Source organism: Euprymna scolopes, chromosome 41, assembly GCF_053919585.1.
Source record: "Euprymna scolopes isolate OS-2025 chromosome 41, ASM5391958v1, whole genome shotgun sequence".
Lineage (NCBI taxonomy): Eukaryota > Metazoa > Mollusca > Cephalopoda > Sepiida > Sepiolidae > Euprymna > Euprymna scolopes.
Genome location: NC_136522.1, coordinates 61274340 through 61291156, shown reverse-complemented (window position 1 = coordinate 61291156; position 16817 = coordinate 61274340). Strand labels below are relative to the sequence as shown.

The following is a 16817-nucleotide window of genomic DNA, read 5'->3' as shown; positions in this document are numbered from 1 at the left end:
ATGTTAACAAATTCCTAATGAACCGCCCCCTTAAGTAAACACTTCATCAAATCTCCACACTAATGTAATGTACTTGCAATTGTTAACGAGCATCTCTCCCCCCCCTCTCTGGCTTTCTTACTCTTTCTATTTTTCTCTCTCTGTGTCTCTATAATAGAATAGAGAAGGAGAGAGGGAGAGAGAGAGAGAGAGAGAGAGAGAGAGAGAGAGAGAGAGGTGAGTAAACGTGGAGGTAGACACGTTTACCAGAACCAAAGGTCAGCTGACCAAATTACGTATGTGTGACGTGGTTGGCTAGATCTAGAGATTTGATTTGAGCTTTGAAGAAGACGGACGTTTTTCCGTGGTCTCCCCCTCTTAACTGGGGAGGGGGGAGACTAATGCTGACGTGTGTGAAGAAGAGCCCACACAAGCGATTTCACTTCCACTTCTGCAGAACCTCTGGGGAAAGTGAAATAAAAAACTATAAAACCATTTCATCGTCTTGGAGTGATAAATCTTCGTCAAACAGGTATCAAGTCTCCCTCCAGGATGAGAAATATCCAGATGGTCCAACATCGAAGAAGCAGAGGTAGGTTCTGAAAATACATGTCACACACACGATTCCCTTTATGATAATCAAACACACAACCATTTATATTAGAGACAATCATACGCACACGGAATCTTTGATGTTATACAGTGTATACACCCAAACGTAAAAAGTGCCCCTAAATGAAGAACCCTATATAACATATTCAAATGTAACGAAAGCTCAATTTGGTACCTCTCAAGGATAACCTCAATGAAGAACGAATACATAACAGCAATGACCCTTATCCCTGAGTGGCTTCCGGGCCTTGATAAGTGATGATCATGATCACTGTGTAAAAAAAAAAAAAAAAGACCTAACAAAATTATAACAAAGATTAATTATTAATTGCAGTTTGAAGAAGATAAACAAAGGTTTTAAAAAATCATTAAGTCGCTTCTGCTTTTCCATACTTCGTATAGTTAACACAAGTCTGACGTCACGGGATCATGCGTTCCATTTTTCACAATTCTTCACATTCTTTTGGCAGTGCCTAGAGCGCTGACATTAGCAGGGGGGGGGGGGTTAATTCATTGAACCTGTCAAAAAGGGTAAAATTCATTGAAAGCGGTCGGTGGTTCTATGAGAAAATAAAGCTGTGTACGCATTATAAATGTTTCTTTTCTGTGTCTTATGTTATACATTAGTACATTAGGGGTCATTTCGAGTTAAAAGTTTATTTACTGCACTTATCTGGACTAGAGAAAATCATAATTTAAATGTGTATGTCTCGTCTAAATAACTAACGATAATTCTCTGATATGGTCGACCAGACGGGTGATCAAAAAGTCAGATCGAGCGTACCGGAAAACGAAATGAGATCAAATTGACAATTGGCCTTTTTTTTTCTTTTTTTCTTTTTTTTTGGCTTGAACTTTTCGCTTTTCAGATTAATTTGTTATGTTTTATTTTCTTGGTGGATAAATTTTTTGGGGGCCCGTTTTTTTAGTCTCATTTCGTTTTCCGGTACGCGGTACGCTCGATCTGACTTTTTGATCACCCGTCGTCTGGTCGGCCATATCAGAGAATTATCGTTAGTTATTTAGACGAGACATACACATTTAAATTATGATTTTCTCTAGTCCAGATGAGTGCAGTAAATAAACTTTTAACTCGAAATGACCCCTAATGTACTAATGTATAACGTAAGACACAGAAAAGAAACATTTATAATGCGTACACAGCTTTATTTTCTCATAGAACCACCGACCGCTTTCAATGGATTTTACCTCAAAAAGTTAAACCAATTTCGGAGAAGTTTTTGAAATGAACTTGCATACATGGAATCAGCAGGATATTTGTTTGTTTTCAGCTATTAAAAAATGCCAAAAGGGGGTGGTGGTACAATGTATGCGTTATACGGTATGTTCATTTTGTTATTTGTCACCTGTTTTGATTTTGATAAATCCTTCTTTATCAACATTACAAACTTCGGGTGTCAAGATCAAAGTGTAGTATCTGTTCTTCGGATGCTACACTTCAATTTCTTGCCCTCTGTCGGTGGAGGAGAAATCCTTCACGACTGAGACAATTTTTATTTTTGTTCCTTTTCTCCACATTAAAAAAAAAACGACCTTGGTGTCTAACTCTGTCCCGGGTGGAGACATTGTAAATAGGAACATTACAAACTATGAGTTATTTCCCTTGTGTTTACGTCACATGTCACACGTGACAAAACAAATATGGCCGGAATCATTTTTTTCTTTGAATAATTGAAATACGTGTTTTGTGTAATAGGTACTGGTCGCGATTAGAGTTCCCTGCCGAACACCGTGTAATATTCCAGAAATATTTAACTAATTGTGACATGCCAGTTATATAGATAACATTGCTTATTGTTAAAATTTGGCAAAAAGAAGTATGTATTAAGTTTTTTAATGAAAAATCAATTTTTCGGCTGTCGGATTTCGCTACAATAACGAAGAAGTACCAAAAACTTTATAATGTACGTACCCGTTACGAAACGAATATATCATATTCCAAAAATTACATAAATTGATCAAGTAGTTTTATTTTTAACTATTAAAATAAAATTTCATGAGGAAGCTAAAAGGGACTATTTCGCTTCGCCATCTTGAAAAAAAAAATAAAAACAACAAAAAAAAAAACAAGGGCAGAAACGTCCACAATAATTCAAGCTTGTAAGATCAGCCTTGTAATGTTACCGATTTCAGATTAATCGCTTTAAATCGTTTATAAAAATGGTTTTCTTTATAAAAATAAAGCTACTTGTATCAATTTACGTGATTTTTGGAATATGACCCTTCCATTCCGTAGCAGGTATGTACACTATAAATAATTTACTGTAGTTTTTTTTTTTTTTTGTGTTTAGGTTGAATTCTAAATAAGAACCAAAGAAAGAAACTATACTTTTTTTTCTTTTAATTTTTTCAGAAACGAAAGACGAAAAAAAGTTCCGAAAAAAAATCCTTGAACTTGGTAACTCTAGCCGGCACCCGGACGAGAAAGTCGAGTCTGTTAGATGAAAGTTTGGGAATAAATAAATCCGAAACTTCGCAGGCGAGGAGAAAAACGGTCGAAATTCCATGACAACCGGGACGAAAATAGAAACTTCTTGTCCGCCACCCCCCCATCCTCCAGTCAACTTCCAAGGGGAACGGTTCCATCACGATTGCTTCATTCCAATCGACCCCCACTCAAAGAAAACTCTAAACCAAATCTCTGTGAATGTTTGTTTAACTACTTAGGAATGGCCGCGAAGGTGGTGGCTATATCTCGCACGCAGCAAGAATGTTCGCATGATGTAAGCAATCAACACGATACAGGGAATAGAAGTGCCTAAAAGATAGCCGCAACGTTAACGGTGAGACAAGATTAGCTTAACATGTAGAAAAAGAGACGAATTTATATATATATATATATATATATATATATATATATATATATATATATATATATATATATATATATTGCCTTTTTTCTGTTGTTCTTGGCCTTCAGGCCGGGATCAAAGTGTAGAAACTTTTGTTTAGTTCTAGAGTGACAAGGATGACCAATGACCCCATTTTCCCCCCTTTTGAGTTGGTCTTGTGTCTAAGTTTTTTGTTCATGTTAATTTTTGCCTGAATAAAAGATTTAATATCTCAAAGTGTAGTATCTGTTCTGCGGATGCTACACTTAAGATAATTTGCCATTGGTCAATGGAGGAGAAACCCTCTATACTGAGACAATTATTATTTTTCGTCCCAATCAGAGTGCCCCTTTTGCCTTCTTTTCGGAGAGCTGGTTTAACCCCACATTAAAAACGACCTTGTGTCACATTTTGCTTTCGTGAGGAAGCAAATAAATGCTAATAGAAAAAAGGGTTTTAATACGAATATCAGTACATACAAAAAAAAAAAAAAATTATAGGAATATATATATATATATATATATATATATATATATAATTTGCTATAATAATGATTAAATACTTACAGACACTAGTGTTTCGTCCTTTCGGGAATCATCAGTGCAGAGGGTGTCACAATTAACACCAGTCGATAGATTCAAACCCGGCAACACACACACACACACACACACACACACACACACACACACACACACACATATATATATATATATATATATATATATATAAAAGGATCTTTGCCTGTATGTTTGTGAGGTCGTTCCCTATAGATTCGAAAATGACTGGGTCCATTTTTCATGAAATTTAACATAGGTCCTTTACGTACCTGGCACTGTCCTTAGATAGTTTTTTTGTTGGAATCTTTTTAATAAGTAACGATAATCGATAATCGAAATAATCCGATGAAAGAAGGAACAGGCGATTTTGACCAAAGTTAACACCCTTCACAGCCTAACATGACAAATGCATTTGAAAAGTTTTATTACCACACCGGCTGAAATGCCCAACATATAAAATCAGCAGTAGTTTCTGAGTAGTAAAAGGGTTTTTAATATAAGTTAACCACCTGATGAAGGCCAGAGAAATAGTTGGCCGAAATGTCGTGAAACAACAATTATAAAGATGAGGATAATAGTCCGCAAATAAATAAGTAAAATATACAAATTACTCATATAATAATTCCGATAATTAAATGGGTCCTGGATATGACCTTAAACTATATCCGGTGGTGAGGCCCCAGCTTGCGGGCTTTGGGGAGTGTGGAGCCACCCTTTAATTGCCATTGCTCCCAGGTCCACTCTGACCCAGAGTGGTAGTACCTGTTAGGGTCCCAACTATGGGTTAAATAGAAACCGACTTGAAAGCAACAAATATATTCTAATTAAAAAAGTTTTCTTCCGAATCTTTGGATTCGGCATTAAATAACCTGAAAAGGGTTGATATGCCGTAAAACAAAAGCAACCAAACCAAACCAATAATTAAATGATTGTAGGATATTTTTAAATTAATAAAAAGTTTTGTTAATCATTTCGTTATTATGCGTAGGAGAATAGAAAATGAACCTTGGATTTACTTTTGATGACCTCATAATTCTTGGCTCCCTTATTTTGTCCTTTAGTCCCCACATTCCATGAGCGATGTTTCTGACAAAGGAAAAATAATTGCTGGTCTATGGGTCAGAATCTAGCACTTATCGTTGACTAGAAATAGTAATTTTTTTTTTAGCTCCTTACATCAAGTGGCTTCCTGCCTTGCCTGAAGCGATTTCCATAAAAAAAAAAGAAGTGCAGTGAAAGTGACAGCATTGCTTCTGTAGCATAACTTTTGTGTATCAAGTCCAACGTTAACAAATTCCTAAACACTTCATCAAATCTCCACACTAACGTAATGTACTTTCAATAACCCTTATCCCTGAGTGGCTTCCGGGCCTTGATAAGTGGTGATCACTGTGTAAAAAAAAAAGAAGAATCCTGAAACTCCTCTCTTTGATCGCAGCTGTTCGTTACCTGCACGCTTACGACAGTTACATAACTGACGTCACACATTCAGAGAGGCACAGGCTATTCAAATCTGTATATGTCTACAGTTATTTTTAGAACTTGTATCAGAGTTGGTAATTTGTAGAGTTGGGACGATTTATCGGAATCGGGAAGCAGAAAAAAATCAGAATTTTGGGGGGGGGTATCGTAATTGGGTATTATCCTATTTTCCGATGGCAAAAAAAAAAACGCTTCTTTTTATCGTTTTTATTTGTTTGTTTTTGTTTAAAACTTAGTAGTAGTAGTAGTAGTAGTATCGTATGGCTTAGACTTCTATACCGCTATTATTTAGCCAGTCTGAGAAATTGTCTTCATATAGATGGGCTGTCGCATAGCCTCCTTCCAGTCGGGTGACTGGACAGTGTAGAATCAGGTGGTCTGTGTCCTGGGGGTGTGGTTCCTTACATTACAAATTTGGGCAGTTTGGGGACTCTATTTGTCTCCACCCGTGTTTGTCTTGTTCTGATCTGGTTTGCGGTTACCTACTGCTTTCTACTATTTGTAGCAAAACCTGGGAGGCACAAAGTTTGGTCTTCAATGATGTCTCCCCATTCTTTGAGAGCATTGTTTCTTCGTTCCTTCTTCCATCTCTCAACTGGGTTGAAATTTTCGATTTTTGAGTTGTAGAAGGGCTTTCGGGACTTTTGGGGCATCTTTTAAAATTTGTTGGATTTGTAAGTCCCTGTTTAAAACTTAATTTTACATGACTCGTATTACTGAAAGTAAATTAGATGGAACTTATACTCCAGGAATACTCCAGGCTGTTAAGTGTTGAGACATTATGTTGAACAAAGATGGTGGTGCAGTTCCGATCTTGAGTGTTAAGGAATTCCTAGTAACAAAGATGGGGGCAAAGAATCAAATGCAGGTTCATGACAGAGATGACGGCGAACTGATTGAATCCAAAATTCGACAATTTTTATAATAACTTTGGAAGCTTCTGATTGGTTGGTTATTATAACTTGTGGTCATAAAAACCATCGCCGAAATCATTGGTGACATATCCCATTAGGAGTCTCTCTTGATGGGATGTGTCTCCTGGCAGCTTCGGCTGCAGGGAGACAGGGTAGAGTACTCGTCAAGGATTCGTTCTTGATACTCAGCTCAACAGGTGAGGGGCCGGGAACTGGCCCAGCACCTGTCAGACTGAGGTATATCGCTTGGGTACTACCTAGGAGGTCCGCCCTCCCAGGCCTTGCCACCAGGCTTTCTGTGAGGCAAGTTAGTTGCTTGTCGTCTGAGGCGCCCCTACCGGGGAATGCCGACGGGGTGCCCAGGCAATTTTTGTTGAGGCGAGAGTGTCCCTTCTTTAGGGGAGCTCGCCTGTTCTCCACCTTCCGGCTTTGTGCCACATTTTGCTGCGGTGGACAGCAAATAAATATCTACCCCATTAGGAGTAAAAAACATTTTAACACAGGCAGTGTTAAACTTAAACTGGAAAACACACCCAACGATTAGCGGTCGGTTGCCCAGGATTTCTTCAGTAATGAAAGAAAGAACACGATATGTCGGACATTGCTACGGGAGAAAAAAATGAAGGTTGTCAGTGACGTGATACTATGGGATCCTAAAGATGGAACCGCTAAAGTAAGAAGATCTATCAAGACGTGCACACAATTATTGACAGAAGACACTGGCTTACAACTTGAAAATCTTCCTAAAGCTATGGAAGATAGAGACCTGTGGAGGGAAAGTGTCAACCCACCCAATACGATAACGTATTATTGATGAAATGATAAATATTTATTGATTTCAAATTGCAAGTAAAACTAAAATCTGTAGATCATCATCACAAGTGTATTTGTACGTTTGGGATATATACTCATTAGTGACGGGACGATTCTAATATTTTTCCCGATTCTGATACAATTACCGATTTTGCACTAAATTACCAATTCCGATACAATTACCGATTCTGATTCCGATTTTTTATAAATCACAAAATATTTAATTATAGAGTTGTTATTTTTTTCTCCAGTTATCGTTACGGTAACTGGAGAAAAAAATAACAACTCCATAATTAAATACATGTTAAATGTGCAGATATTTTTCCTAAATGTAAAACTGCATTTGTAGGGGCGTCGATGATCTATTGATTGTAGTTTTACTGGTAATTAAAAATCAATAAATATTTATTATTTTATCACTACTACCTGCAGTAGTAAGTTTTGCTTAAAAACAATCAAATATAAAAGACAATTAAAAGAATCGTTTTTGGCATCGGAAAAGAGACACAATTTTTTCTGATTCTGATACCAATTCCAATTTTTCCAATTCCCAATTCCGATTAATCCCCCCAACACTAATGCTCATATTTTATGGGTTTTGCAGTACCCCCAAGAGGAAAACAACCTCATATTTAGAAATTTCAAAGAATCGGGGGGGGGGGGGGAATATAGGAATCGTCCCATCACTAATAATTTATAATATTCCTTTTAACAATGATAAAGCATTATAATTTAGAGACCATGTGTCACGTCCGTATTAAATACATCATTAATTATTCAGACTACTGGTATAAAAGTTGGGAGGGTGGGGGTCAGGGTATACCCCTGATGGCTGTGACGCCCACATGAGTGGAAGAAGCAATGATCCCCAACTTTAAATTAGCTTCTTTTTTTGCTATATCTTTCCTTCATATAAAAGGCAGGTGAATAATATCTTGAATTCTGATGATATATCTAAATAGCTTGGATGCCAGACGATAATTAAAACATTTGCTTAACAAACCGGTTATTTTTCCCAGCATTCCGTGCTATGTTTGTTTCTTTTTTATCCTGGTGCACTCTTCCTTCTGCCTATGCTACCCTTTTTATGTTTATGAACATGATCCACCCTTTCCCTCTTTCTTTCTTTCTTTCTCTCTCTCTCGCTTAGTTTTTCCATTTCTCCCCCACACTGTATTTCTCGTCCCCCCCCCCACTTTCTCTATTTTTCCCAAATTCCTTGATAATTTTATTTTATATTTCTCCTCCTCTTTCTTTCTTTCTTTCTTTCTTTCAAGGCTACTCCCTCCTATGTTTATACATAAATATCCATCCTCTCTTTAATTTCTTCTTTCCCTCCTCTTCTTCTTCCTCCTCCTTTTTCTTTCTTTTTCTCCCCCCCCCCCCTCCCCGCCTTTTCTATTCTTTCTTCTCCTTATCATTTTTCTTCTTTTTTCTTTCTTTCTTTTTCTTCTTCTTCTTCTTCTTCTTCTTCTTCTTCTTCTTCTTCTTCTTCTTCTTCTTCTTCTCTTTCTTCTTCTTCTTCTTCTTCTTCTTCTTCTTATTATTATTTCCCTTCTTTTTCACCTTCTTTTTCTTCTTTTCCTCCTCATACTCCCCCCCTGCTTCTCCTTCTTCTTTGTTTCCTTTTCTTCCTTTTTTCATCTCTCCTCCTCCCCCTCCTCCTCTTCCTCCTTTGTGCTACCAGATCAGGCTGTCTGAAGATGTTGGCTTCTTAATCTAAACTGCGCCACACATTTATGTTGTTATTTTTTTTCAATCATGTTCTGCATAGACAAAAAAAAAAAAAAAAAAAACAGAACAAAAAAAACAAAAAAAAAACAAACAATTTTTCTCTACAAATCAACCAAACTAAACACCATGAATAAATATTTGAAGACATAAAAACTTGAAGCATAAAAGCTTTTACTTGAATGACCGGATTCAAACACTAAATATTATATAGTTGATATGCCGTAAAACAAAACAACTAATTTTCTTCTTCTTCTTCTTCTTCTTCTTCTTCTTCTTCTTCTTCTTTGTTGTTTCCATATAAAGTTTTTTTTCTCATATTTGCAAATTTTTCCTCCTCTCAACCCTGTTCTCTCTCGCTCATTCCACTTACGGCTTCTTCCTCTTCCCCCCTCTCTTTTCTATCTCCATCCCCCTTTCCTCTCTCTGTGTGTTAATGCATCAACATTCTCCTTTCCACCCTCCTCTTTCTTTTCCTCCTTCTCTTTCTTTTCCTCCTCCTCTTGCGGATTTTCCATATTTTTCAAATAAACAAGGAGAGATTTAATCTGTCTTCCACTCTATCTTTCTATGTTTATACATTAACATTTCCCCCTCTTCGTTTATATATATATATATATATATATATATATATATATATATATATATATATATATATTTAGTAGAAATGGTAATTAATAAAAACTGAAGAAAGTGCTCAATACTGTTGTAGAGCAAATATGCGTTTTATTTTTTTATTACCGTATCTTTCTGTTAAGTTACATTATTGTTTCAGCTACCCGGTCGTTTTTTTTTTTTTTGGGCCGTGTATAGCATCCACAGACTTTTTTCTGTAAAAGTCTGAGGAAGCTATGGACGGCCAAAAAAAAAAAACGGCCGGGTAGCTGAAACAATAATGTAACTTAACAGAAAGATACGGTAATAAAAAATAAAACGTATATATATATATATATATATATATATATATATATATATATAAAGCTGAACGTCTGTGTGTGTGTCTGGTCACGAATAGGCTCCTATATGGCTGACTATTATAGAAAACTGATCACATATAATGATAGAAGATGTATCGAGACACAGGAATGGGTATGTTTGATCTGGCATAATGCTGATTCATTAAAATTGTGGGGTTTGCTTACGCGCCTGGTCAACAAAGTATGGAAATAAAAAATTAAAAAAATATAATTGGATTTATTTTATGTCATGTACATTCTGTTGCACTTTTTCAAAAATAAATCATCGAAAATTTTATATCTATATCATTAATTGCTAGATGAAAGATAATATTTTTAAAGTGCAACAAAATGTACATTACATAAAATATATCCAAGATAATTTTTTTATTCAATTTAAATTAAATTTTTATACCTTATTTTTGTAAAATTTATAAAAGTGCACTTTGAAGATAAATAAATTTCAAATTGAATCTTGTACCTTTATTTTTAAAGCCTGTAGTAAAAACATTTTGTTTAACAATTTTCATGCCTTGGATGAAATGCTTTTTAACTTGTATCTTATCTTTTTAAGATTATATTTTAAAACTCTACTTCTCTCTATTTCAGTTTGTATTTCTCCTCACACCACAACTCATTTTTGCAACCCCCTCTTTGTATTATTACAGGTCTGAATATTCTCTCTGTTTCAGTTTGTATTTCTTCTCACACTACAACTAATTTTTTGCCACCCCCTCTTTGTAATAGAGGTCTGAATAATAAGAAAATCTGAATTTTTTTCAACAAAAACTTTAAAATAACTTTTTTAAATTAAATTATTTTAAATTTCTTTCGGAATAGAAAATCTTTAAAATTTAATAAGGAACATATTTCACATAGGTTTCATTAACAAATATTCAGTACATAACGAGAAAAATAGGGATGAACATTTCAAAAGGACTGTATAACTGGTTACGGTCAATAGTAGTCCTCGCCAGCGAAAGTCTTTGTTATTGTTATTCTATTATTATTATTTAAAAGATTTTGTGTCCTGCTCTTTCGCGTGAGGACTAATATATATATATATATATATATATATATATATATATATATATATATATATATATATATATATATATATATATATATTTCCCCCAAAGAATAAAACTTGCTGCCATGGTTTCAAATGATCTGAAATAACAGAAAGGGAAGACTTGATTTCAAATATTTCTCATATGTTATATCTTTCTTTTGGAAATAGGGTACGATTATGAATATCTCCAGTCTCAAATAATCCTTATACACTGTGAAATTTACTTTATGCATAAAAACCAAAGAGAGGAGATATATAAAAAATATTCGGGTTTTTTGCTTGGTTGTCTGCCCTGTGACCTTGCCAGGCCACTAATATATATATATATATATATATATATATATATATATATATATATATATATATATATATATATATATATATATATATATCTCCCGAAGGCCAAGTAGGTAATATGCGTGTGAGTGTATGTGTGTATAAGTTTATATCTATAACCATATATATATATATATATATATATATATATATATATATATATATATATATATATATATATATACATCCATATATGTACATCCATATATATACATATATATATATATACATATATATATATATATATATATATATATATATATATATGTATATATATATACACACATCCATACATATACATATATACAATCATGTATACACGTATATATATATATATATATATATATATATATACACGTATACATATTTATATAATATACATATTACATCCACGCACACACATATATTAAGTATATATACGTATACCGTATATATATATATTAATACACATACACAAACACACACACACAAATATATATATATATATATATATATTAATACACACACACACACACACACACACACACACACACACACACACACACACATATATATATATATATATATATATGAAATAAAGAAAAAGCGAGATTTACATTGCTCCTATTTCATGTCAGTAGAATTAATCCTGTTAGGACAAGCTTTTCATAAAGAAAACGAAACACGATCTTTATTTTCCCTTGCGGCCATTTTATTAAAGTATTGTCCTCTATTCATCCTATTTTCTATAATTACGCATCTATAGACCAACTTTGTTGGATGCGATTTGTTTAAACCTGCCACAAAAATAAATATAAAATACAAGCAGTTAGACTGTGGGGTGGTCAGTGGCCTTCGTGGAAGTGATCTGTGGACGACGATAGTGTTTTTGAGTTAGCCAAGAACCACACCGACATTTTGTTATAGAGGAAGTTAACATTCAAAACATATATAACATTTAAAACATATATAACATTTAAAACATATATAACATTTAATGTTATATATGTTTTAGCGAAGAAAGGAAATGAATTGCCCCCCCCCCCGCAACACACACTCATAAGAGATGCATTTTTTGTGAAGGCCCTTTTATTGATAATACACATATGAAACTCTAGTCCCCTTTGAAGTAATCTCCTCTGGCTGCAATACACTTGCACCGTTCTAACAACTTCTGAAAGGCTCCATGGAAGTCCTCTTGCGTGAGCTTATCAATGACCCTCGTCATAGCCTTTTTCATCTCTCTAATTGTCTCATAACAACAGCCTCTAAGGTTTTCCTTGAGCTTAGGGAATAACCAAAAGTCACAGGGAGCAAGGTCTGGACTACAAGGAGGGTGAGGAACTGGATTCCTCGCAAATAATTGTATGCACAGTTCCCACACCGACATCAAACTGTGCACTTATTGTCTTTATAGACACACGACGGTTCTTATCTATGTAATTCTTTATTTGGCCAATCAACTCTGGTGTTCTGACTTCCTTACTCCTCCCGCACCTCTGATCATCTCTCGCATACTCCTGTTACATAGGGTTCTTCATTGAAGGGCACTTTTTACTTTTGGGTGTATACACTGTATAACATCAAAGATTCCGTGTGCGTATGATTGTCTCTAATATAATTGGTTGTGTGTTTGATTATCATAAAGGGAATCGTGTGTGTGACATGTATTTTCAGAACCTACTTCTGCTTCTTCGATGTTGGACCATCTGGAAATTTCTCATCCTGGAGGGAGACTTGATACCTGTTTGACGAAGATTTATCACTCCAAGACGATGAATGGGTTTTATAGTTTTTATTTCACTTTCCCCAGAGGTCCTGCAGGAGGTGGAAGTGAAATCGGCCTGTGTGGGTTCTTCTTCTATACACGTCAGCGTTCGTCTCCCCCCCTCCCCAGTTAAGATGGGAGACAACGGAAAGCCGTCTGTCTTCTTCAAAGCCCAAATCAAATCACACAGATCTAGCCAACCTAACCACGTCACTCATACTTAATCTGGTCAGCTGACCTTCGGTTCTGGTAAACGTGTCTACCTTGAATCTCTTATGCCACTCAAAAACTAATGCTTGATTCATGCAAGATGGTCCAAAAGCAGTCTGAAGCATTACATACGTTTCTGCGGCATTTTATTCTGAGTTCAAAACATAATTCTATTGTATATCATTCTTCCGAAGTGTCCTCACATCCAAATTGCATTTTTGAAATCCACCAGCAGTGGCAATCAGGCTTTAGTAGAGCGTATTCCAGTTCCTGCTGTAGCTGTTCTTTTGAACCTGAAATCATAAAAATTGGTCAGTAATCTCATAAGATGTATAGCAATAACATACTGAATTTTTAAGAGTCTACAATAATTTTAAGGCACGTCATATATCGGACATGCATGCAAAATAAAAATGCATATAAATGAAACATCAAGAACGATAATGGTCTAGTGGTTAACAATATGGACTGACGACCTGGGTGTTCCAAGTTCGAATCCAGTTTGTCTCACAATAATCACTTTCACTATGGATGTTGGCAACCTCGGTCCCTTCTGTAAGTACCAGATGTCTTCTTAGAAAGAATTCTGACTAGAAAAATATCGGTGAAACCAATGCCAACAACAGAATCTTCGGATCCATACGATGAATGATGATGAGTGTCTTGTAGATAATGATAAACAGAAAAACAAAACACTTAAAAACAGTTCTAAAGCATAAAAATATGCGAATGGCTAGAAAATTAAATTTTCTTGCCTTTGGTAACAGTTATTTGTTAATTATTTCTTGTAATCCCTTTTTCGGTTAACTATTCTAATCAATCACTTGTATAAGAGCCAAGTATGTCCTTGGATGGAGTGTTGTTGCCACATCTGGGCAGGTGCTGCTCGGAGCGCCGTATCCTCCCTTGACAAAGTTCAAAACCGACTTCATAACCTAGTAAACGAAATCTTTTTCTCTTCCCTGCAATCTCTTTCCCACAGAAGAGACGTTGCGATCTTGTCTCCACTCTCATTATTTTCATGGAAAGTGCTCGACTGAGTTCCAATCTATGCCCTTCTCCTTTGCCAATCTTTCACAAAAAACATCCATCTAGTGAAAACCACTATCAACAATTTTCCCCACTCTCTATTAGTGCCTAAACCTAAACGTGGATTCCATGAACAAAGCTTCTTTCCTAGAATTGCTCGTCCGTCGAACTTTGTTTCGCCGGTCTGCTTTCTATTATTGTCTTCAAGTCTAACATAAACAAGTTTTTGTTGAACCAAACTCTTAAATAATCAAATTATACCAAATTTCCACTACTAACGATTGCTACGCTTTTGTCCCAATGAGATCGAAACCAGAACCTAAAGTGAGTGAGTCAAGTATGATAACCATTAGACCAGCTTGTCACAATCTTTAAAAAGTGTTTTCAAACCTACTTATGCTTAACATAAAGAAGCTGTCATGCGAACGATTCGCGCATGCACAGTTCTAAAACTATTGACAAACAGAGAAAAATTTGATTACTCCCCACAAGTACCAATTTTGATTACTCCCCTCAAGTACCAATTTTGATTACTCCCCTCAAGTACCAATTTTGATTACTCCCCTCAAGTACCAATTTTGATTACTCCCCTCAAGTACCAATATTCCAATTTTGACCACTTAGCAGCCCTTTTTCCTGATTAAAACCAATTAAAAAATTTTTCCACATGTCTGAACACTCTATATACCAAATTGTAAGTCTGCAGATCAAAAAATTCGTTGAGTATACAGGGTAGAACAATAAAATTATCGCCTTAGAAAAGACAACATGATTCCATTTCCGTTTGATGAAAACCAGTTTTCTTTTTTTGTTACAGACTAGGTGGCCAGTTATGTACACATCCCAAAAGCGATAGGAGCTTTTGATCATGTCTGAAAATGACACAATGTTCAATAAGCGAGATTGGAGATGTACTGCTATACAACTCATGATATCTACCGATCCAAGTTATGACAACAGGACCATTGCCAGCACCCTCAAAATGTATTGCTGAACTGCCATAAATAAGTTTCCAGTCATGGTTATGGTTTTTGATGTGGTTTCAAGTGAGGGTCACATTATTCCACCTCACATATTCGAAGTCATCTTGAAAGTCATTACCAGTGCATCCGGATGTGCTGAAGAGTGTGGTGTAATTAGGTGGCCGCTGGCTGATCCTGGTAGCAGGACTCAACGCTGGCCCACACGTCCAAAGTAACCCAGGCTTAGCTTCAGAAGAAGTGCTACGACTTTGTACCTTTCTCTCATTGCACCCCCCCCCTTTTCCTTCCCCGACCTAAACCCACTGGACTACTTTGTTTGGTCATATGTCAAGTGTGAAAGGTCCTGGTCACAGGTCACCAAATGTGATCTTTCCGGGTCACCGGCAACAGATGTGAACGCTCAGCGATCCCTAATGGGGATCTCCTTGTCACATATGCGCTGTGATCGTTTTTCACAGGGAATTCTCTGTAAGTTCTCTTGGTGCGGGAGGATCTTGTTGATTGGGTTGGTCAGTGTCGATTTCACCTTTGCATTGATATATCGTCAAACTGGAAGTGAGTAGATTTTCATGCATGCAAGAGAAAGACAGACTCAGATATCTCTATTCTATTTGATTAATTCAAGTTAGACAAAATATAATATACACTTATATACAGTCGCTCAGTTGTTCATTTTTAAAAAAACACTCTTGAGTCCCAATTAGATTTAATTGCTCTCAGTTTTAGCGGTAGCGAAGGACGGATAGAGAAGGGAGCAGCGACGAGTCTTCGATTAGAATCAGATTCTCTCAAAACTCAGCTTCAACTCTCTCCAACTCACTGATTTTGGCGGGGGGGATTCGCTTATGTACTGAGGTATTGGGGTAGGGTAGGTTGCTCCCTAGGCCAATTGCCAGTAAGTACGTCATTCCAGGGGGATTCCCCGAGTCCCTGTGTGTGTGCCTGCGATTTGCTGATTTTTCAGGCCTCAAAGATCAAGCTCATCACCTAAATTTCCGTTACCTATTCTAAAGGTGACATATGTCGCCAGTTTTCCACCAAACAATAAAATTTATATGTCGGGTCCACAAAAAAAAAAAATAAAATTAACTCTTCCTTTCAGCAGGGTTGGCCGCTGCTACCCGGGCATACAATAATGCTTAATAAATAACACACGCATAGTTGCCCGGCATTCTCCAGAGTTTCGGGACTCTCAACCTCCCTCCAAATGGGGAGGTCTACCACTCCTTGGAAGGGTCACGTCACACAAGAACATCACGAACATGACCTCGCACAACACCAAAGCAAGCCTGATCGCCGAGCTCCTGCCTGCGCTTGTGGGAAAAGCATGCTCCCAATTATGGACTTTTATCGAGGTGCTGATTGAGGCTGAAGGCGGCTACATTGAATAGATGTCAGCTCTATTATATAATCAAGTTACCTAAATTTAAAAAAAATTATTTTATTACATTGATTTTTTCGATAAAAGTTTTAAAATATAACTGTAGCGTTGTTTTCTTTAGGACGACACGTTTACCATTTCACTCCATATGTAAAGGGATGGC

At 36.1% G+C, this 16817-nt stretch overlaps 1 long non-coding RNA gene across 1 annotated transcript in view; it reads left to right on the top strand.

Annotated features, from left to right (window-relative positions):
- LOC145266718 (uncharacterized) overlaps positions 1 to 16817 on the top strand; it is a 170250-nt gene that overhangs the window by 40320 nt on the left and 113113 nt on the right. The window contains exon 2 of the long non-coding RNA XR_013864779.1: positions 2966 to 3395. This is a non-coding gene — a long non-coding RNA (uncharacterized LOC145266718). The remainder of the gene's footprint in view (positions 1 to 2965; positions 3396 to 16817) is intronic.